The 22,245-nt window shown below is 44.4% G+C and overlaps 1 protein-coding gene across 1 annotated transcript in view; it reads right to left on the bottom strand.

The window, feature by feature from the left end:
* EFNA2 (ephrin A2) overlaps nucleotides 1–22,245 on the bottom strand; it is a 413,760-nt gene that overhangs the window by 186,114 nt on the left and 205,401 nt on the right. The gene's annotated exons all lie outside the window — the stretch shown is intronic.

The raw sequence follows: 22,245 nt of genomic DNA, 5'->3' as shown, positions 1-22,245 counted from the left end.
TAGCATTTTTTTTTCTGGTGAACAGCCTGTTTGCCCCTTTCTAAATAGCTCCTGCCCCACAAAATTCATCACTTGAGGTCAGCTCATGAAAATAATTTTTATGCTCTTTTGAGCCAGGTGTGCATCCAGAACTGCTACATTTTTTTATTAATTTAATACAATCATTTCAGGCTTTTTGGAACTCAGTGCAACATTAGACTGGAAAGAGATAACTTGACCAAGTAGCTAATCATCAGTGCAAGCTTGTGTGGATTTTTTATGAGCCTGTGAGCAGGGTCTTATGAAAGGAGTGATACATTTTACCCAGTTACAGTGGAAAGGCACAGCTACCAGGATGTTTTGTATTGAACTTCAAGTTGGAATAAAGAACCTGACACAATGGGGAAAAAATGTTTTACTTATCTGGGGTTTCCTCCAGCCCCCTGTAGTACTTCTGCTTTCTAAATGTCCCTCTGATCCCCTTTGTTGTAGCGCTGTGAGACCTGCGATCCAACTGGGTTGTGGGCCACTGTGCATGCGGAGTCCTGGCCACACGCACCATCCTATCGTGCTCCCATTGCCAGGAGTGTTCTGCACAAGTGCAGTAACAGTGTTAAAGTACTGCACATGCACAGAACACTCCCGGATATGGGATCGCGATCGGGTGGAGTGCATGGCTGGGACCTTGCATGTGCAGTAGTCTGCGACTCAGCCAAGTTATGGATTTTATGGGACTTACAGCAATGCAACCGAAGGGTCGAAACGAATGCGACAGAGCAGACAGACCACAGGGGGCTAGAAGAAGCCCCAGTTAAGTAAAAGACCTTTTATGTTTTAATCTGAAGTACACTTTAAAATTAAAAGTTGTAAGTGTGCTACAAAACACCAATTGTAGATGTATGCCTGACTTACAAGGTCATAAAGGATTGATTTGCATGGCTCTGTAAATTGTCTTAAAGGTGATGAATTATGGATATTGCTTTTTAGGACTTGTGAGAGTGATAACCTGTGAACATCTTTGATTTTAAGAAGGCAATAGTGGATGTTGCGTGAGGACTCATACACATGGGTGGTTGAACTGTGAGTTACCGAGTGATTAGCAGATGGATCAACCAATCATCTGCTGGGGATTAGCTGCCTTTCATAAATGTATAAATGTATCAGTAAAACTAAAAGCTATAGTTGTGCTAAATACCAGTAGTCCTGGATGTACATCTGGCTATCAAGATTTCTGGATAGACCATTTAGCACTAATCGGATGTGGCGCACAATCCTTTCCTGGAACTAGTTTTTTTATTGCTATGTGGACCAGCACCTTTAAAATGTCAAGGTTTTATTTCATCTTCTTTAAAAAAAATTGTCAAATGACATCCATAATATTAAAATCCAGTACAGACAATGGTACTAGAAGTATGCCGGGTCTAAGCGACAGCCAGCATTTTGGAACTTCTCCTTTGTCAAGCTCACAACATACTCAGAGGCCAATCCAATGAGAAGCTCTAAAATGTTTGAAATTTGAAAGGTGGTGATCCGTATTGCATAAAATATATATGTCTTACAAGGACATAAAGTAACAACTTGCATGGTTCTTCCCACTGTTCTGAAGTGATGCACAATGGATCTTGTTTTTTAGCATGTAGAAGACTGAACCTCAAATGCTGTCTGTTTTAAAGGACAACTGAAGTGATAAGTATATGGGTGCTGCCATATTTATTCCCTTTTAAGCAATACCAGTTGCCTGGCTATCCTGCTGATCCTCTGCCTCTATTACTTGTAGCCATAGACCTTGAACAAGCATGCAGCAGATCCGGTGTTTCTGTCATTATTATCAAATGTGACCAGATTAGCCACATGCTGGTTTCTGGTCTGATTCAGACACTATTGCAGCCAAATAGATCATCAGGGCTGCCAGGCAACTGGTATTCCTTAGTAGGAAATAAATATGGCAGCCTCCATATACCTCTCACTTCAGTTGTCCTTTAAGACTTTTCGGAGATACTGCACGATCCTCTGAAAGTTCATGGGTTACATAAGAAGTAATAAAAAAACAACATTCTGAAATTATACTAAATTATACTATGACAAAGCATAAATGTGTAAAAATATAAGTGACATTTTTAATGTAGAAGAAAAAAATACATTTTTTTCAATCAAAAACACAAATACCATTGATTGTTTTAGTTGAATTATGAACAACTTTTCTGCGAACAGCACAGTCTCAGCAGAGAAGTCTCAGAAGCACTGCTGTAGGGTAAAGACTGGTGGTTTATCATTTTACGGATCAGTAGACTCTCCACTTGTATAACACGTCGGGAGATTTGGGGAAATCCTGGGATTAGGAGGAGTCAAAATGTATCATCTACAATACTGAAAGGGAATAAGACAAGACTACATGTTCTGTACTGGCTGGAAAAGCATCTTTTGTGAATAAGAAACTTTTCTCGACATTCTTTTCTCACCTAATCTCCCACTGACGTTCTATACAATGCTAACTCAGCACCTAGCAAGCAAACAATTACTCATAACAAACTGGTCATGAATAACTAAAAATGTTTGTTTGTTTTATTTTTCCCTCTTAAAGGACTTCTGAGGCCAGAAAATAAATGTAGTTTTACTAACCTGGGGCTTCTTTTTTTCTTGGGTCCCGCTGGAAGCCTCTAAGGATTGCTGACCTCCGATGGGGTCGGTGTCATCTGTGCATGCGTGGGAGTGCGCCCCGCACGAGAACATGCCCACGTCACCAGGAGCGCACTGTGCCTTCGCAGTAGTAATGTGCATGCGCAGTAAACTTCCAATGATGTGGGCTTGTTCGGAGGTCGGCAAACCTCAGAGGCCGCCAGCTAGACCTCGGAGGGGACCGGAGTTGCAGCAAGGGACCCCAATGACTTCTAGGGGCCGGAAGAAGGTAGGTAAAACTACATTTATTTTCTGGCCTTGGAAGTCCTTTAATGTTCAGTACATTTTTGCTTGTAAAGGTAGCCATACACTGGTCGATTTGCCATCAGATCCGACCAACAGATAGATCTCTCTCTGATCGAATCTGATCAGAGAGGGATCGTATGGCTACCTTTACTGCAAACAGATTGTGAATCGATTTCAGCATGAAACCGATCTCAATCTGTGAAGCTGCCGCTGCTGCCGCCGCCCCATGGGCCCCCGCATACATTACCTGTTCCGGCCGGCGCGTGTACCCTGGTCTCCGCTGTCCCTTCTCCGTGCTCGACTCCTCCAGCTTCACTGAACTTCCTGCCGGGGAAGTTTAAACAGTAGAGGCACTCTACTGTTTAAACTTCCTGCCGGGACAGGAAGTTCAGTGAAGCTGGAGGAGCCGAGCACGGAGAAGGGACAGCGGAGACCAGGGGACACGCGCTGGCCGGAGCAGGTAATGAATTGCCGCTAGCATCGGTCGTCGGGCATTCAAACACCGCCATTAACGCAATCCCGACCCACCGGCGATCGAGCAAAATTTTCCGCACGGACGGATCAACGGGAACGATTGATTTCGGATGGAAATCGATCGTTCTGTCAGCGTTTGTGCAACGATTTCACAGCAGATTCGATCACAGTGATCGAATCTGCTGTATATCGGCGGGAAAATCGTTAGGTGTATGGGCCCCTTTAGATCAGGAAGCATAAAGTGATACTGTCCAACCTTGCTGTAGAAAGCAACATTTAGTGATAACATCATGAAAGACTATGAGATTCAGGCACTACCATGTCACAGGAGGCTAAATCTTACTGACATTTCACTGGAAATTAGGAGACCAATGCAATATCAGAGACATCTGAGTATCTTGTCAGGCCAAGTAACTGGAGACTAAGGACACTCTGTATACAGAGAGACAAAAACATACTAGATAGTATTGCCAACATATGCTTAGTTATTGTTCAAGATGAAAAGTGTCTAGCAGTGGAAAACACAATTTTAACTACCTTCTGACACACTCCAGGGCTTTCTATTCAATTTAATTCAACTCTTATGGTGCAGTAGCCTGTACTTTCGCTTACCACCTGCACTGCCCACACCTGGTCCTCACTTTGTAGACAGTTTACACAACCTTATTAGGTGCTTGGTCATAGATAACAATCAATCTGCTTGAACGCACTGTGATCATGTGTGCTATCCCTTCTGCTGCCTTACAAGAAAGGCAGCAGTGCACAAAGCATGTGCTCCAGATCCACTTTGTCACATCCAGCCTAAAGATGGGTTGGGGGCTGGTTATAAAATCAGAATAGCCACCATGAATATTTTATGCATCTTAATCTGTGTTCAGTATCTTACATTTTTGACTGGATATGTTAAATACTACAATAATTTACAACAGTGCTGTCCAACTTTGAGGACGTGCTCCCAGGAGTCTTGCTCTGGAGGGGGTGGAGCAGCAATGTCCAGGCATTAGGGGGCAGAGAGAAAGAGGTGGAATAAGTGATAGTGATATAAGTAGTGAGAGGAAGTGGAGTGACACAGTAAACAGACTGGCTACAGCAAGAGCTCTCGAGGGCCGTTTGGACAACTATGCTTTACAGCATTTAAAACTGATGTCTAAGAAAGAACTCCAGAAAACATTTTGCAGAATTACAAGTATAACCACAATACTTCACAGTTATCATGAAAATACCATGCAGGTAGCAACAACTTGTATAACTTCAAGTTACATTTTGCATGGGAATAACTAGGAACAGCAGAATGAAAAAGCATTTTGTCATAAATCAGATTGACACAGATGTTATGAGGGGTCCTCATACTACAATAAATTTGAAAATAATAGGTATAGTAATTAAAAAAGTTAAAAACTGATGTACATAATTTAGATATTTTATATTTATACTTTGTATGCTGTTTGTCATACTAGTACATGAAATAGTATATCCACGTAATTGATTGACGTGTTAGTAATTTATGATGAAAGTTAGTATTCTAAACAAACGATTTTAATAAAGGCAAAAATGGAGAAACTTTAATGTTAGTGATTAAAGCAGAATGAAACCTAGCATTTCTTCTTTGCTCTAAAAAATTATATACAGCATATTATATACAACCAGCATTTTTTTTTACTAGAACAGCATTCAAAGGGTTACACACTGGACTTGAAAGTTCAGTGCAGAGAAATCTGGATGAATCCGAAGTGGAGATGTTATCTTGTGTTTACTTAATTGTATCAAGTGAGGAATGTGACACATTCTCTGACTGTGCAGAAGCTCCTGGACACAGACAGACAGTCAGAAAGCATTTCTGCCTTCAATACATAATGAACAAAACCAGTTATGAATAAGATGCAAAGTCACCTCTCAAAGCAAAAAGCTGTACATTGGGAACTGGTAATTTCTAAATGAAAAAATACTTACGCACAAATGCAAATATGATAACCGTATGGCATATAAAAAGTAGGAAAACATGTTTTTATTGAATATTATGTCAGGGTTTTATACCGCTTTGAGCATTTCCTCCTGAGCGCACCATGTCGCCTCAGGGGATTCTTTGTGATGTGTTGCAGACACTGGGTAATGGTGTCCAGCATATTCTAATTGAGTGACGTGACATAGGGACTTGGCAGAGAGACCTGTGAAGATGAAGGATAATCAGAGCATCTGTCAGCCTGGTGCAAGGCCAACAAGTTGCTATAAGTCATATTGCTGTGTCTTTAAGCACATGAGACAGCAGAAGAAGAAAGAAGACTCAACAGGCACTAAAAAAGCTGAGAGGACCGAAAGACGTGTCAGAAAAAAAGTTGCTCATTTCACATAGGCTAACTTCCATAATGATGCAGAAAACTTCTGGGAGAAGGGGTGTAGGATGCACATATTTCCCACATATTTCCCACCTCTCATGCTGGCACCATGCTCAGTGTCAGAAATATTACCAATTACTGAATCATGCAAGATTATCATCTGTGATAATTTCATTTGATTTGCCAATTTTTGCATGTCTAAAATCATGTCTCAGCCTGATGCAGGAAGCCCAGAGGCCCTACCTCTGCCTTATCACATCTAAAATAAGATAAAAATGTCCAATTATCTTCTCTTTAATGTTCACAGACCTATACATGTTAAAAACTTTGTTTTTTATTTCTACCAATTACTACAAAGCTACAGTCTCTGAATTCTTCATGTAAAACAGGGTGAGTGATGGGTATCAGGAGTGGAACTTACACACTAGGTGGGACAATGTAGGGCTCAAGGTCCATACCCAATGCAAGATTTCACCAGTCAAAATGACAGATAAATGATTGTTCTAACCAACGTCATGTAACTATCTTTAAATATCTTTAACCTGTTGCCAACCACTCCACGCCGAGTGCCGTGAACGTGGCGGCAGCCCCAGGACCACTCCACGCCATGGAGTGAATGGCTTTCTATGGGGCTAGCAGGAGATCGCGCGCACTGATGCGCGCGCATCTACGCTTGGGTCTCCCAGCCATCTAATAAGTCTGTACAGCGCTGCAATCTAAGGCAGCGCTGTACTGGGGACAGCCGTGTGACCCGGCTGTCCCCCTGGGGGAGACAGGCCGATCGCTATGATTGGCTGGCAGAGGGAGGGAGGGACAGGAATAAATTATTTAAAAAAAAAATAGTAAATAGTAACAAATATTTACTAAAAACAATAAACGATCAGACCTCACCAACAGAGAGCTGTGTTGGTGGGGAGAAAAGGGGGCGATAACTTGTGTGCTGTGTTGTACGGCCCTGCAGTGAGGCCTTAAAGCTGCAATGGCCTATTTAGTGAAAAAAGGCCTGGTCTTTAGGGGGGTTTAACACCGCAGTTCCTCAAGTGGTTAAAAAAAAAGCTGGAAACACCGATGCTCATGCATTTTGAAAGACCACCATGACAGATCAAATCTGATCAATTTGTGCAACGTTCCCCATTGTACAGATCATTAAACAATCTTTCCGCTAAACTCTATGGAACTTTCCCCTGCATTCTTTTTAGTTTAACAATCCTATTGTTGGTAATCTTCTTGTGGTCTATTGCGGTTGTCCACATCCCATTGGTAACAATCTTTAGTCTAAAGATTGTGGAAACTCCATTCATTGACAGTTTCCAGTGATTCAGTCTTGCAGTGGGTACATAGCTTCAGGAATGGCAAAATAGCTTGTGTAGGAATCAACAGGTTTCACTGGGCGTTTTAGAGATAACTAAAGGGGCTATTTATAAAAGAGGTTATGATTTTCAGCTCTCCAGTGCATATAACAGTTTATTTTTTTAATTTAAATATAGAAAGTGTGAAAAATCAGCAGTGACTAGCAGCAAAAATAAAAGGCATTCAAATTAATCAGAATTACTTATTCTCTTAGCTCATATACGGTAAACCTTAGCAGCAAGACTATGCCCCTCAAGTCTGGTAAAACAGGTCTCACATGCTTAACTACACAATTCAGTGCAGAATCCCAGATAAGTGGAAGTGGTTTCTATTATAAACATCCTACTGCTGCAACTTTAGGATGTGTGTGGGTATCCTACTATACAGGACTGCTGTGAGACTGCCAGAAATGGCTGTGTGCAGCAGTCCAGATATTCTAAGGGAGTCACTTCCACTGAGGTAGGAATCTGCAAAAGTCTACCTGAGGCGACAAGTGACACGATGAGATAAACATATGTATGTACAGATCTAAGTATACAAATAAGTAGGCTGTGTTCCTAATTTTCATTTTCTGCCTGAAAGAGTCACATATTCAGGTAAACAAATGACAGTTTCTCTCCAGACGGGAAGAAGTCGGACACAACCCTCACTGATAAGGAATTACAGCCATAAAACTCATTCTTAGAAGAGAATAGCTTCTGAATACACAGGATAGATTTAAAAAAGAAGGGGGGCAATAGTTCATACATTTTAGCTTTGAGACATTGTTTTATTGTCTCAGCTGAATGATAGTATTTCATACAGTCTTTCCTTTAACCTACCTTCACAGGTTTTAAACAGAAAATAAAACTCCTTTTTAGGAGTAGGAGGATAGATACAATTTTTTATATCATCAATTTTCCTTTAAGTGCTATTAAACGATACCTAAGTAACAATACATGAGGTGGCCATATCTGGGGCTTCTTTAGTAACCCCATATACTCTTAAGCCATGTAGCCTCCCTGGCCTCTCTTTCATCTTGCAGTTGCAGCCCAACAGCATATGGGGACACTAAAGAAGCACCTTGTATTTTGTTTCATTTCAGGTGTGCTTTAAATAGATAGGGGGAAACCATGCCATCAGTTCAGCAGCCAAAAGAAACTCAACAACACTAAAAGCAACAGAATGCAGATAAAATAGCGGATCAGCTGATGCTTTCACCCAGTGCCTCTCAATAACATTGCCACCTTCAGATTTGCAAAGCTGAAGTTAAGGTAGAACAGTTCAAGTGGTGTAAACAGGTTCTGCTGGAGCTACCCTCGGTACAATGGAGAAGACTGGACAGCAGCAATACGTTCTCATATTTATTGCAATTATACATAAAAAGTGGAAAAGAATGCTAAATACAATATACCACTGGTTCCTCAATGTATTCCAGTTGGGCCGCTCTCTGTCTTGAACAGATTCTGAGCGTGCAAGTGTTTTGATATACAATATGGCATCTTTTATAGTACAGGGGCCCTGGAACACTGAAAAGACTGTAATAATGGTACCTGACTGTACAAAGTCAGGGAAACATTTAGTTTTACTAAACAACTAAAACAAGGAGAATTCATAAAAATATTTATAAGAGACAAATACAAAACTGTATAGTAGGCATGACACAGCCATGTTGTCAGTATGATATGCTATAATAATGAATGTCACAACAAAAAAAGGATTGTGTAACCAACGATGGTAAATACCTAAAGTGAATGAATGAATGGTTTTCTGCTTTTTTCCTATTTTTTTTTGTGAACTAAAACAATGTTATGCTTTTTATTATTTGTATTTGCCATAGTATAAATTATTTTATTTTTGAAGCTCCACTTGTTGGTTTGATTGAGAAGGTTTTTAAGTAGAAACTTTTATATGCAAATGCAGTGATGCTATCGCCATGCTATCTCCAACAACAAGGCTACTATAATGGCAGACACTTGTTTACTACAGTAATAAAACAAGAAACTTTCCTAGTAACAAACCAACAGAAAAATAAGTGGTGCACCAAAAGGAAATATTAAATTGTCAAATTTCACAGGCTTAAAACTAAAATAATCAGAGAAATGTCATTATTTTGTGTTAAACATAAAAAACAGAACAATTTACAAATATTTCTCTCATTAAAGACAGCTGAACAACCCATGGTTACAAGGATAAGCTAGTTCAGGCAAACATGGGCACAGCTTGCCCATTTATGTTAATTTTTGACTATTAACAACTTATTTTTTTCATGCTTTTTGTGTGTTCCACTTTTATTCATTATTTATAACATTTACCCAATTTTCCAGATCTATCAAGCAAATATTACACCATTAAACCCAATCTTTATACTTCCCTTTTAATTCATAAGTTTTTATTGCTTGCCTTTTTATTTAAAGTAACTGTACAGGTGAGGTACATGTGAAGAGATAAAAATGACTTTTATACACAGGCCCAGTGGCTATAGCACTTGATTATTTTATCGCAGTCAAACTCTGTGGGCGTCTTTGACCCAAGGGGATTAACCAAAAGAGCAAAAGGTCTGTAATAAAATAAACTCTACAGGTATCTTATTCGAGATAGCGAGTTTAATTGATTTTCACAGCTGTTCATGAAACATGCTTATTGCAGTCTGACAGAGTTATCTACTAGAAGGAGCAATGACTATTCGGTATATGACATATAATCATGAAATACAAATATCAAAACATTAAAAAAAAAATACAAATGAATGAATTGCTATCAGAACAAAAACATAAATTGCTAATGGATTTGTATGGCAGTGTTCCCTTAAATTCAGTTAAAAAAGCAAGAGAAAACTGATGTTCAGTTCCGGCTAAATTGCGCAGAAGTGGATTAGAGGTACTGAGCCAGCACATTGTCAGTATTGGCTGAAAGCGTGGGATTTATCATCCTATAATTTAATATATAGCATTCTTTGTAGAGTAACATGAAACGAACATAAAAGCCATATTAAATGCAAGTGTTTATGTCTGTTGTGGTTATATATGAATTTACTGTGGGAATTAGGCTTGTGGTGGTGTGCACAAATAATATTAAGCTGAGAAGTGAATTACCTCATAATGCGTAAATACATCTAACTGTGAGCGAGGATTCATTTCCTATCCGGCGTATCCTGTGCACGTGTTAATAATGAAGAAAAATGTCTTTTAAATTGTGTTCACAAGTTCCAAGCTGACAGCCCAGCCTCATTTATTAGCCCTTAGTGAACTGGCTTCAGACAATTGTTGTCTATTGCTGTCAGCTCAGATGCACTCGCATTTGCACAGAATGGGAGAAAAATGGCCTAACGTTCCAGATTCTGCAGTGCTGCACCCCTATTACACACGCTACTCCATTAAATAAGCTGCCAGGTCCCGTGCCAGCTGCTGATATTTACTTGAGCTGCACCTATTAGCATGGATACTCATTAGCTACACAGTGAAACTAATCAGTATTGCCATTAATGAACTATGTTGAATTAATGCATTTTAACCTGCCAAGGCCTACAGTCTTCAACGTTTATTGCTCACACTGGGATTAGAGAATTTATAATAGATAAGAGTTATATTGGCAAGTGGCCAAAAATATTCAATTGATAATTTTTCAGGATTTCCTGGTAAGTACATTGTTATATGTGGCTGTATCAAACAATGTCATAAATTAATGCCTGGTGTACACAGTAAGACAAGTGTGTACATCTTCTGAGTAGCAAGGACTTTGGCCTAGACAGCTATATGCGTACTTGCTGTGAGTTATCTTATTTATGGATCAACCACTTACATCTTTTTGTAGCTGATTAACCTGAGCTTTGTTCGAAGCCAGAGAGCCAGGAGACATCTGATGTGTTGAATTATTTTGATAAAGCAGAGTGCCGGGAAAAAAAAATGGAATTTTCATGTCTAATGCTGCCCAGGTTAACAAACAAGATTGTCAGTTCAGAGAGGGCACCTCAAGCCCTCTAGCACCATAAGCTGGAGAGTGACGTTCCTTAGCCTGTCCCTCTGTCTATCAAGGAATCCTGCTACAGACAATCCTGCTTTTCCTTACCTCCCTCCCCTGATTTTCCATTCCCCTGCTGCCTCTCACTGCCTCTCAATGCCTCTGGCTAAACAAAGATCAGAAATGTTAGATCTTTCTTAGCATCTCCTGCCAGCTCTGTCAGCGCCTGCCTCCAGAGGACCCACACTCTCTGTTATGTAAACACTGCACATACCCTGTCAAAGATTAAAAAAAGAAACTCATTTCCACATAAAAGCTTTGACTGTGCCAGTCGCGGGCTTAGTGGCATGTTAGAAAGTCTAGAGGTTAAACTTGGTAAAAGAAGCAGCACGAGAGAAGGTGGGGTCTGTTTTATCAGCTCGATGTTTATATTTCCAGCAATTAACGTCTTTAAGACTGGAGCCGTCTTATTACCGTTCATTATATCCACTTGTTAAAACAACTCAAGTTATTTGGTAAGACGAGAGGCGGTGTCAGTATGGGCACATCAGCTCATATTTAATATCTCCAGTAGTTATCGCTCTACTTTTTCAGTGTTTCCTGTGATGGAGTATGTCTACCTACTGTGATAGTGCTGAGAGCTGTCACTGTAAATCAAGTTCCAGCTTTGCAAGCTGCATCTAGCACCTCACAGCTCAGTGGGAGAGTCAAATTGTAGTTGCAGTAGTAAGAAAATAAAGGCACAAGTACCCTAAGGACCGTCGATGGGCATCTAGAAACAGTGTACCAATGAAAGTTCTTCACAAGTGATTCATCTGCTTAGATCTTTCTCTTTGGTTAATTCACCGGCGTTACTATCTAAAGTAGTGCCATACATTTATAGCAGAGCATGAAGCATGACGAGCAAGGAGATGTCACACACTATAAAGCTGATGAACATATTTTAAATCCCACAGTAATTTCCCTTGTGAAGACAAGATCCTGAAGCATGAATTCTAATCAGTCTTTAAAAACACACACACACACATACACACAATTGGGTTGTGTGTCAACACGTTGCAATTTGTTTTTAGCAATACATTAACGTTCTGTTCCATACAAACTAAACATACTAGTCATGCAGCCCTGCTAGGAGGGCAATAAAACACTTAGTGTATGGGAAGCACCACAATAGGCGTCATTCACCTGACATCTACACACACAAAAGCTATACCGCTTGATGAGATGAATTTTGCTAGAAACCTTTCTTATTTTCCAGGGTTTTGTATATGCAATACTGACGCACTTAAAAAAAATAAAATGGCACCACTTAGAAATGTACATTAAGAAAAATTTTAGAGTTAAACTGTTGTATTAGCAGATTGCCATCCCTAAGAGAATGAAGTGTAATGTTTCAAGGAAAAAAAATACGGTCTGTTCTACATTTGCTGTGACAAACTCATGCACTTATACCAAAAAATATGACTATAAGCACTAATCCTTAGCTAAGCAAACACTTAGTTAAATATATAATACCAACCCCCTATCCTCAACTTACGAACACCCTACTCACGAACGACCCGCCTAGATACGATTGGCTGGAAAGTGGAAACAATTAAAAAAAAATGTTTTCAAACAGGCCTTGTAGTTTTTGAGAGAATACATTTTAGAAATTCAAAGAAAAAATGTTTTTTATACCCAGTAAAATTAAATGTTGCAGCGGTACACTATATTGTATGGCAACTTCCAGACAGAAGAAGGTACAAAGGGTGACAGTGAAGTCAGAGGTGGCACATAGGGTGACACCAAGAGAACAGGGAAATAAAGTTGACACAGTGGGGGAGGTGGCAAAGGTGGCAAAGAGGGGGACACTGAAGGCACAGGGGAACAGGTGGCACAGAGGAGGACACTGAAGGCACAGAGGAAGTACAGGGGACAGAGATGGAACAGTGTTATGACTTAAGAATGGATTCAGGTTAAGAACTAACTTACAGTTTGTATCTTGTTTATAACCCGGGGACTATCTGTATACTGTATAGATATATTCTATAGGCACTGAATAGGCAAAACCTGAATTCCAGATACAGCTAAAATAAATGTAGACTAACCCTGAAAAAAATATTTTGCTGACTGGTATTTAAATTAAAACTGAAATCCCTGCTAAACTTTATTTTAAAGTGTAGCTTGTAATAAAAATTCTTAAAAAGTATCTTAAAATTGGTAACTGATAACTAAAAACATATTTCTAATGCAGTCCTGTTGCTGCCTCACCACCTGCTCTTCAGCCTTCCACCTATGAATCAATCGATATTGCAAGGCTTAGCTACAGGGGCGTTTCTAGGGTCCTTGGAGATCGGGGGCACCTGTGGGCACCAGGCGGGGAGGTATATGCGCCGCGGCAAAAAATGGGTGTAGCCATGCGGTGAGTGGGCGTGGCCATGGGTGGAGCCAAATGTACATGAACTTAGCAGCGGTGTAAGCTACAGATAACGGGCCTGCCCGTCGAAATATTGGATGGAGCCCCCTGTCCTTTATTTGGATAATTTACAATCAGTATAGGCATAGATCAAAGATGTATACGCACATACAATTTTGATTGGTCAATCACTGACCCCCAATTTTACCACCCCCGTGCAGTAAGTGGGCCAACAGACAATGAATTTTATGAACAGAGCTAAAATTGGCTAATCAAAATTGTATGTGTGTACCAGGCTTTACAGCTAATACTGTACATACTGAAAGTAGCAGGGATCAGCATACAATATAGCTGGTTTACAATCAGTAAAGGCACAGAGTAACACCTTACCCTGTACACACTGGAGGTAAATCAGCACACAGTGCAGGCACTAGAGAACAGCGTATACTGTACATACTGTAGGCAGCAGAATTCAGCACACTGCAGCTAGCCAGCGTGCCAAAAATATGAGGATCACGTTGTGCGGCGTGCTTATCGTGCCGCACCGAAAAATGGGTGGGCCATGGACCAGAATATAGGTGTGCTAACAGCCGGGTGGAGACAAATTTACATGAACCTAGCAATGGTGGGACATTAGATTATGACAGTGGTGGGGAACCTTTTGGAGGCCGAGTGCCCAAACTGCAACTCAAAAGTCACTTATCTATCGCAAAGTGGCAACCGCAATTTAAACTAAATACTGTACAAACGTTTTAACTCATACATGAACATTATGGAAAATCCAAGTTGAAAATAAACTGTGAAGATAAACAATTTCATCCATCCTACTCCTGAAAAATGTATTCAATTTTTTAGAACCTCCCAGTTTTATTTTCTGTTTTAAAAAGCTAAAAAAGTAGGTTTAATGCTATTGTCTCATATGATAAGGATTCAGCTTTTCCCATAGTCTCGCAGTTAGCAATCATGTGACCCCCAACAAGACAAATTCAGCAATCATGAGGCCCCCAACAAATCATGAGGCCCCCAACAAGACAAATTCAGCAATCATGAGGCCCCCAACAAATCATGAGGCCCCCAACAAGACAAATTCAGCAGTCATGAGGCACATAAATAGACAGCATTTTACATAAATAGGCAGAATGCCCCCTTAATATGGTAGCCCCCCAAGTTAGGTAGTGAGTGACAGGGACCCCCCGGTTAGCTAGTGAGTGACAGGCGCCTCCAGTTAGGTAGTGAGTGACAGGGACCCCGATAGTGAGTGACAGGGAGCCCCTTTAGGTAGTGAGTGAGTGCCAGGGAGCCCCTTCAGGCAGTGAGAGTGCCAGGGAGCCCCTTCAGGCAGTGAGAGTGCCAGGGAGCCCCTTCAGGCAGTGAGAGTGCCAGGGAGCCCCTTCAGGCAGTGAGAGTGCCAGGGAGCCCCTTCAGGCAGTGAGAGTGCCAGGGAGCCCCTTCAGGCAGTGAGTGAGTGCCAGGGAGCCCCTTCAGGCAGTGAGTGAGTGCCAGGGAGCCCCTTCAGGCAGTGAGTGAGTGCCAGGGAGCCCCTTCAGGCAGCGAGTGAGTGCCAGGGAGCCCCTTCAGGCAGTGAGTGAGTGCCAGGGAGGCCCTTCAGGCAGTGAGAGTGCCAGGGAGCCCCTTCAGGCAGTGAGTGCCAGGGAGCCCCTTCAGGCAGTGAGCGAGTGCCAGGGAGCCCCTTCAGGCAGTGAGTGAGTGCCAGGGAGCCCCTTCAGGCAGTGAGTGAGTGCCAGGGAGGCCCTTCAGGCAGTGAGTGAGTGCCAGGGAGCCCCTTCAGGCAGTGAGTGAGTGCCAGGGAGCCCCTTTAGGGAGTGAGTGAGTGCCAGGGAGCCCCTTTAGGGAGTGAGTGAGTGCCAGGGAGCCCCTTTAGGGAGTGAGTGAGTGCCAGGGAGCCCCTTTAGGGAGTGAGTGAGTGACAGGGAGGCCCTTTAGGGAGTGAGTGAGTGAGTGACAGGGAGGCCCTTTAGGGAGTGAGTGAGTGACAGGGAGGCCCTTTAGGGAGTGAGTGAGTGAGTGAGTGAGTGACAGGGAGCCCCTTTAGGGAGTGAGTGAGTGCCAGGGATCCCCTTTAGGGAGTGAGTGAGTGCCAGGGATCCCCTTTAGGGAGTGAGTGAGTGCCAGGGAGCCCCTTCAGGCAGCGAGTGAGTGCCAGGGAGCCCCTTCAGGCAGTGAGTGAGTGCCAGGGAGGCCCTTCAGGCAGTGAGAGTGCCAGGGAGCCCCTTCAGGCAGTGAGTGCCAGGGAGCCCCTTCAGGCAGTGAGCGAGTGCCAGGGAGCCCCTTCAGGCAGTGAGTGAGTGCCAGGGAGCCCCTTCAGGCAGTGAGTGAGTGCCAGGGAGGCCCTTCAGGCAGTGAGTGAGTGCCAGGGAGCCCCTTCAGGCAGTGAGTGAGTGCCAGGGAGCCCCTTTAGGGAGTGAGTGAGTGCCAGGGAGCCCCTTTAGGGAGTGAGTGCCAGGGAGCCCCTTTAGGGAGTGAGTGAGTGCCAGGGAGCCCCTTTAGGGAGTGAGTGAGTGACAGGGAGGCCCTTTAGGGAGTGAGTGAGTGAGTGACAGGGAGGCCCTTTAGGGAGTGAGTGAGTGACAGGGAGGCCCTTTAGGGAGTGAGTGAGTGAGTGAGTGAGTGAGTGACAGGGAGCCCCTTTAGGGAGTGAGTGAGTGCCAGGGATCCCCTTTAGGGAGTGAGTGAGTGCCAGGGAGCCCCTTTAGGGAGTGAGTGAGTGACAGGGAGCACCTTTAGGGAGTGAGTGAGTGCCAGGGAGCCCCTTTAGGGAGTGAGTGAGTGCCAGGGAGCTCCTTTAGGGAGTGAGTGCCAGGGAGCCCCTTTAGGGAGTGAGTGAGTGAGTGACAGGGAGCCCCTTTAGGGAGTGAGTGAGTGACAGGGAGCCCTTTTAGGGAGTGAGTGAGTGAGTGAGTGCCAGGGAGCCCCTTTAGGGAGTGAGTGAGTGCCAGGGAGCCCCTTTAGGGAGTGAGTGAGTGCCAGGGAGCCCCTTTAGGGAGTGAGTGAGTGCCAGGGAGCCCCTTTAGGGAGTGAGTGAGTGCCAGGGAGCCCCTTTAGGGAGTGAGTGCCAGGGAGCCCCTTTAGGGAGTGAGTAAGTGACAGGGAGCCCCTTTAGGGAGTGAGTGAGTGACAGGGAGCCCCTTTAGGGAGTGAGTGACAGGGAGCACCTTTAGGGAGTGAGTGAGTGCCAGGGAGCCCCTTTAGGGAGTGAGTGAGTGCCAGGGAGCCCCTTTGGGGAGTGAGTGCCAGGGAGCCCCCTTAGGGAGTGAGTGACAGGGAGCCCCTTTAGGGAGTGAGTGAGTGAGTGAGTGAGTGAGAGAGTGAGTGAGTGACAGGGAGCCCCTTTAGGGAGTGAGTGAGTGCCGGGGAGCCCCTTTAGGGAGTGAGTGAGTGCCAGGGAGCCCCTTCAGGCAGTGAGCGAGTGCCAGGGAGCCCCTTCAGGCAGTGAGTGAGTGCCAGGGAGCCCCTTCAGGCAGTGAGTGAGTGCCAGGGAGCCCCTTCAGGCAGTGAGTGAGTGCCAGGGAGCCCCTTCAGGCAGTGAGTGAGTGCCAGGGAGCCCCTTCAGGCAGTGAGTGAGTGCCAGGGAGCCCCTTCAGGCAGTGAGTGAGTGCCAGGGAGCCCCTTCAGGCAGTGAGTGAGTGACAGGGAGGCCCTTTAGGTAGTGAGTGAGTGCCAGGGAGCCCCTTCAGGCAGTGAGTGAGTGACAGGGAGCCCCTTCAGGCAGTGAGTGAGTGACAGGGAGCCCTTTAGGTAGTGAGTGAGTGACAGGGAGCTCCTTCAGGCAGTGAGTGAGTGCCAGGGAGCCCCTTTAGGGAGTGAGTGAGTGCCAGGGAGCCCCTTAAGGGAGTGAGTGAGTGAGTGCCAGGGAGCCCCTTTAGGGAGTGAGTGAGTGCCAGGGAGCCCCTTTAGGGAGTGAGTGAGTGCCAGGGAGCCCATTTAGGGAGTGAGTGAGTGACAGGGAGCCCCTTTAGGGAGTGAGTGACAGGGAGCCCCTTTAGGGAGTGAGTGAGTGCCAGGGAGCCCCTTTAGGGAGTGAGTGAGTGACAGGGAGCACCTTTAGGGAGTGAGTGAGTGAGTGAGTGACAGGGAGCACCTTTAGGGAGTGAGTGAGTGCCAGGGAGCCCATTTAGGGAGTGAGTGCCAGGGAGCCCCTTTAGGGAGTGAGTGCCAGGGAGCCCCTTTAGGAAGTGAGTGAGTGCCGGGGAGCCCCTTTAGGGAGTGAGTGACAGGGAGCCCCTTTAGGGAGTGAATGAGTGACAGGGAGCCCTTTTAGGGAGTGAGTGAGTGCCAGGGAGCCCCTTTAGGGAGTGTGTGAGTGCCAGGGAGCCCCTTTAGGGAGTGAGTGAGTGCCAGTGAGCCCCTTTAGGGAGTGAGTGAGTGCCAGGGAGCCCCTTTGGGAGTGAGTGAGTGACAGGGAGGCCCTTTAGGGAGTGAGTGAGTGACAGGGAGCCCCTTTAGGGAGTGAGTGAGTGCCAGTGAGCCCCTTTAGGGAGTGAGTGCCAGGGAGCCCCTTTAGGGAGTGAGTGAGTGAGTGACAGGGAGCACCTTTAGGGAGTGAGTGAGTGACAGGGAGGCCCTTTAGGGAGTGAGTGAGTGACAGGGAGGCCCTTTAGGGAGTGAGTGAGTGCCAGGGAGCCCCTTTAGGGAGTGAGTGCCAGGGAGCCCCTTTAGGGAGTGAGTAAGTGACAGGGAGCCCCTTTAGGGAGTGAGTGAGTGCCAGGGAGCCCCTTTAGGGAGTGAGTGAGTGCCAGGGAGCCCCTTTAGGGAGTGAGTGCCAGGGAGCCCCTTTAGGGAGTGAGTGAGTGCCAGGGAGCCCCTTTAGGGAGTGAGTGCCAGGGAGCCCCTTTAGGGAGTGAGTGAGTGCCAGGGAGCACCTTTAGGGAGTGAGTGAGTGCCAGGGAGCCCCTTTAGGGAGTGAGTGAGTGACAGGGAGGCCCTTTAGGGAGTGAGTGAGTGCCAGGGAGCCCCTTTAGGGAGTGAGTGAGTGCCAGGGAGCCCCTTTAGGGAGTGAGTGAGTGCCAGGGAGCCCCTTTAGGGAGTGAGTGAGTGCCAGGGAGCCCCTTTAGGGAGTGAGTGCCAGGGAGCCCCTTTAGGGAGTGAGTGAGTGACAGGGAGGCCCCCCCTCCAGCCGCCGCCGCCGTCCCTCCCCCCCTTACCTCGTACCAGACCTCAGGATCAGCGGCGACCCGACCAGTAAGAGCGGGCGCCGGACGCACCCACTCGATATGGGGAAGTGATGTCACTTCCGCATATCAGTGCGGGCGCTGGGTCCTAGCGCCCGCACGATTGGTCGCCGGCTCGCCGCCTGATCCTGAGGTCTGAGTGACGCGGCGGCGGTGGCTGGAGGGAGCCGCTGCCAGAGGGGGCGGCCGGGCGGAGATCCGTGGCACCCCAGGACAGATTGGGGGCACGTGCCCCCCTAAAATAGGGCTAGCGACGCCCCTGCTTAGCTAATATTACTACCTACAAAAAAAAAACAACCTGTACTCTGTCCCCACAGTGGGGACAGTGAAATAGATCTGCAGGTCATAATAATGCCCATAAACTCCCATTAGAAGAAGAGTGATCATTTTCCACTCCAAATCATTCAGGAAAGAATCATAAGGGTACCTCTCCTGTTTCCCTTGGCTGACCGATGACAGAAGTAGATTTTACAGGTACCGTACCTCCTTCCACACTCTAGAGATAAAGCCAGCATCTGAAGACATAGCCTATTCCGAGGGGCTACAGAAGACATATCCTATTCCGAGTGGGTACTGAGGACATACCTAATTCCGGGTAGCTACTGAAGACATAACCTATTCCAAGTGCATATTGAAGACATAACCGATACCGAGTTACTACTGAAGACATAACCGATACCGAGTTACTACTGAATACATAACCTATTCCAAGTAGCCACTAAAAACATAACCTATTCTGAATGGCTACTGAAGACGTAACCTATTCCGAGTGGCTACTGAAGATATAACCACTGTATTCCGAGTGGCTAGTAAAGGCATAACCTATTCCGAGTGGCTACTGAAGACATAACCACTGTATTCTGCGTGGCTACTGAAGACGGAAACAGTAAATTCGGGCGCCTGAGGCTAGTGGACAAATCGGGCGCCGCCATTCACTCCTATAATAAATATCGTTTAATGGGCGCCCGATAGGAAAAAAGGGCGCCGGAGAAAACTAACGTTTTAAAAGCGGCGCCCGGAGACTTAATGTTTTATTACTGTTTCTCATGATTACACATTATTTAATGATTTATACATTTTTAAATATTATTTTTAAACGAAAAACAGTACAATATTTTTTTCCAAACATTATTTTTAAACGGAAAACAGTACTTTTTTTTTTTTACATTATTTTTAAACGAAAAAACCAACAGGGGGGTCTTAGGTTTAGGCACCAACAGGGGGGTCTTAGGTTTAGGCACCAACAGGGGGTTTTAGGTTTAGGCACCAACAGGGGGGTCTTAGGTTTAGGCACCAACAGGGGGGTCTTAGGTTTAGGCACCAACAGGGGGGTCTTAGGTTTAGGCACTAACAGGGGGGTCTTAGGTTTAGGCACCAACAGGGGGGTCTTAGGTTTAGGCACTAACAGGGGGGTCTAGGTGTTAGGGGTAGGTACAGGGAGGGTTACTTAGTAATTCTTTTTTTAAACGTTATTATACGTTTCACTATTTAAACGAAAGATTAACGTTTTTACAATTGCCGATTTAATGCACATTATTTAATGATTTATAACTTTAAAAAACATTAATTTTAAACGAAATACAGTACAATACAATTTTAAACGTTATCCCTGCTTATCGTTAAAAACCCGGCGCCCTTTTTTCCCAGCGCCCCTTTTTAACGTACGCACTGAAGACATACCTAAATCTTATTTCAGTTTTCTATATCTGACAACTGCTACAAACTGCTGAAATAAAAACTTGTAAAGCTCTTTCTAATAAATTTAATGAAAAAGATTTAGGAAACTGGCAATGGTATTGATATTTCGGCAGTGTTGGAATGTCAGGGTATACGGCAGAATGAAATAGCAGGATGATGCTCAGTCACATAGGAGAATAGGTGATGATTTATTAGGGGGATTTTTAGTAAGATCCATATATAGCTTCTGAGCACACAAAAAGATCTGTGACATTTGAACAGCACAATGCCTGGTGGCTCAGCATGACCTGACAATTAAGACACAGTACAGGGAGAAGTGGAGTATATGCCTGTGAAATGGAGTGTCTGGGGTTGAAGTAAATCATCGAATGCATCAGATATGATTCTGCCACGATGTAGCAGAGTGAACAGCTAGTAAAAACGCTGCACTTGTTACTTTCAGGGCTGGCTGAACTTCAGTATTTTAAACTGTCATACGCTCACACTGCTCAATTGACTGATATTCTCTACACATAAGATCTAGGCTGCCTAAACCTAACAAATAGATAACAAATAGAACAAATATTGTTTCATAAGTATAGTATGTTCCCACTGATGAGCAATCTGCTTCTTTTGGCTTTTGTGTTTAGGGCAGGAATGGTCATCTGGGAACATAGACAGATGTCAGAAGGGCTATGGTGTCATAAAACAATACTTCCTACAGAGCATGCCCTGTAGGATGCTCAGTCTAAGGGCCAGTTTCCACTATCGCGAATCCGCATGCGTTGCCCGCATGCGGATTCGCACAGCCAGTACAAGTGGATGGGACTGTTTCCACTTGTGCGTTTTCCTGCACGTTTTTCTGTGCAGAAAAAATCTGCAGGGTAGGGCCCTCAGAATTCGCCTGCGTATCGCACGCAATGTATTTAATAGGGAAATCGCATGAGTTTTCCCCATGCTTTTTTGCCGCGATTTTGCATGCGATTTCGCATAGGTACCCATGTTAATTCACACAGGCAGTGACATGGTTAAAATCGCATTACCCTAACCTATGCGAAATCGCGGCAAAAAACGCACCCGCATGCGATTTTCCTGCGGTGATTCGCCGGCGATTCCGCAACGCTATAGTGGAAACGGGCCCTAAATCCACCTGATCAGCATATATACAGTATACTGTATGATGCATTATATATTCCTAAACTTGGTTGTAACACGGTCATGTAAAAGCTGTAATTCCATATACACATAAATGTTATACATCTACAATATACCAACACCTAAACATCTACTTATTGTTCCTGCTATCTAATCAGCCAATCACAAATGAGCAGTTTTACACATAAAATCGTTATATATATATATATATAAATACACACACAGTGGGTTGCAAAAAGTATTCAGCCCCCTTGAAGTTTTCCACATTTCATATTACTGCCACAAACATGAATCAATTTTATTGGAATTCCACATGAAAGACCAACACAAAGTGGTGTACACATGAGAAGTGGAACGAAAATCATGCATGATTCCAAACATGTTTTACAAATAAATAACTGCAAAGTGGTGTGTGCATAATTATTCGGCCCCCTTTGATCTGAGTGCAGTCAGTTGCCTATGGACATTGCCTGATGAGTGCTAATGACTAAATAGAGTGCACCTGTGTGTAATCTAATGTCAGTACAAATACAGCTGCGCTGTGAGGGCCTCAGAGGTTGTCTAAGAGAATATTGGGAGCAACAACACCATGAAGTCCAAAGAACACACAAGACAGGTCAGGGATAAAGTTATTGAGAAATTTAAAGCAGGCTTAGGCTCAAAAAGATTTCCAAAGCCTTGAACATCCCACGGAGCACTGTTCAAGCAATTATTCAGAAATGGAAGGAGTATGGCACAACTGTAAACCTACCAAGACAAGGCCGTCCACCTAAGCTGCAGAGATCTACAGCTCAGGTGGAGGAATCTGTCCATAGGACAACTATTAGTCCTG

This window comes from Hyperolius riggenbachi, chromosome 1 (genome assembly GCF_040937935.1).
Source record: "Hyperolius riggenbachi isolate aHypRig1 chromosome 1, aHypRig1.pri, whole genome shotgun sequence".
Classification (NCBI taxonomy): domain Eukaryota; kingdom Metazoa; phylum Chordata; class Amphibia; order Anura; family Hyperoliidae; genus Hyperolius; species Hyperolius riggenbachi.
Note: the sequence above shows the minus strand (reverse complement) of the source record. Positions and strands in the feature narration are given on the sequence as shown.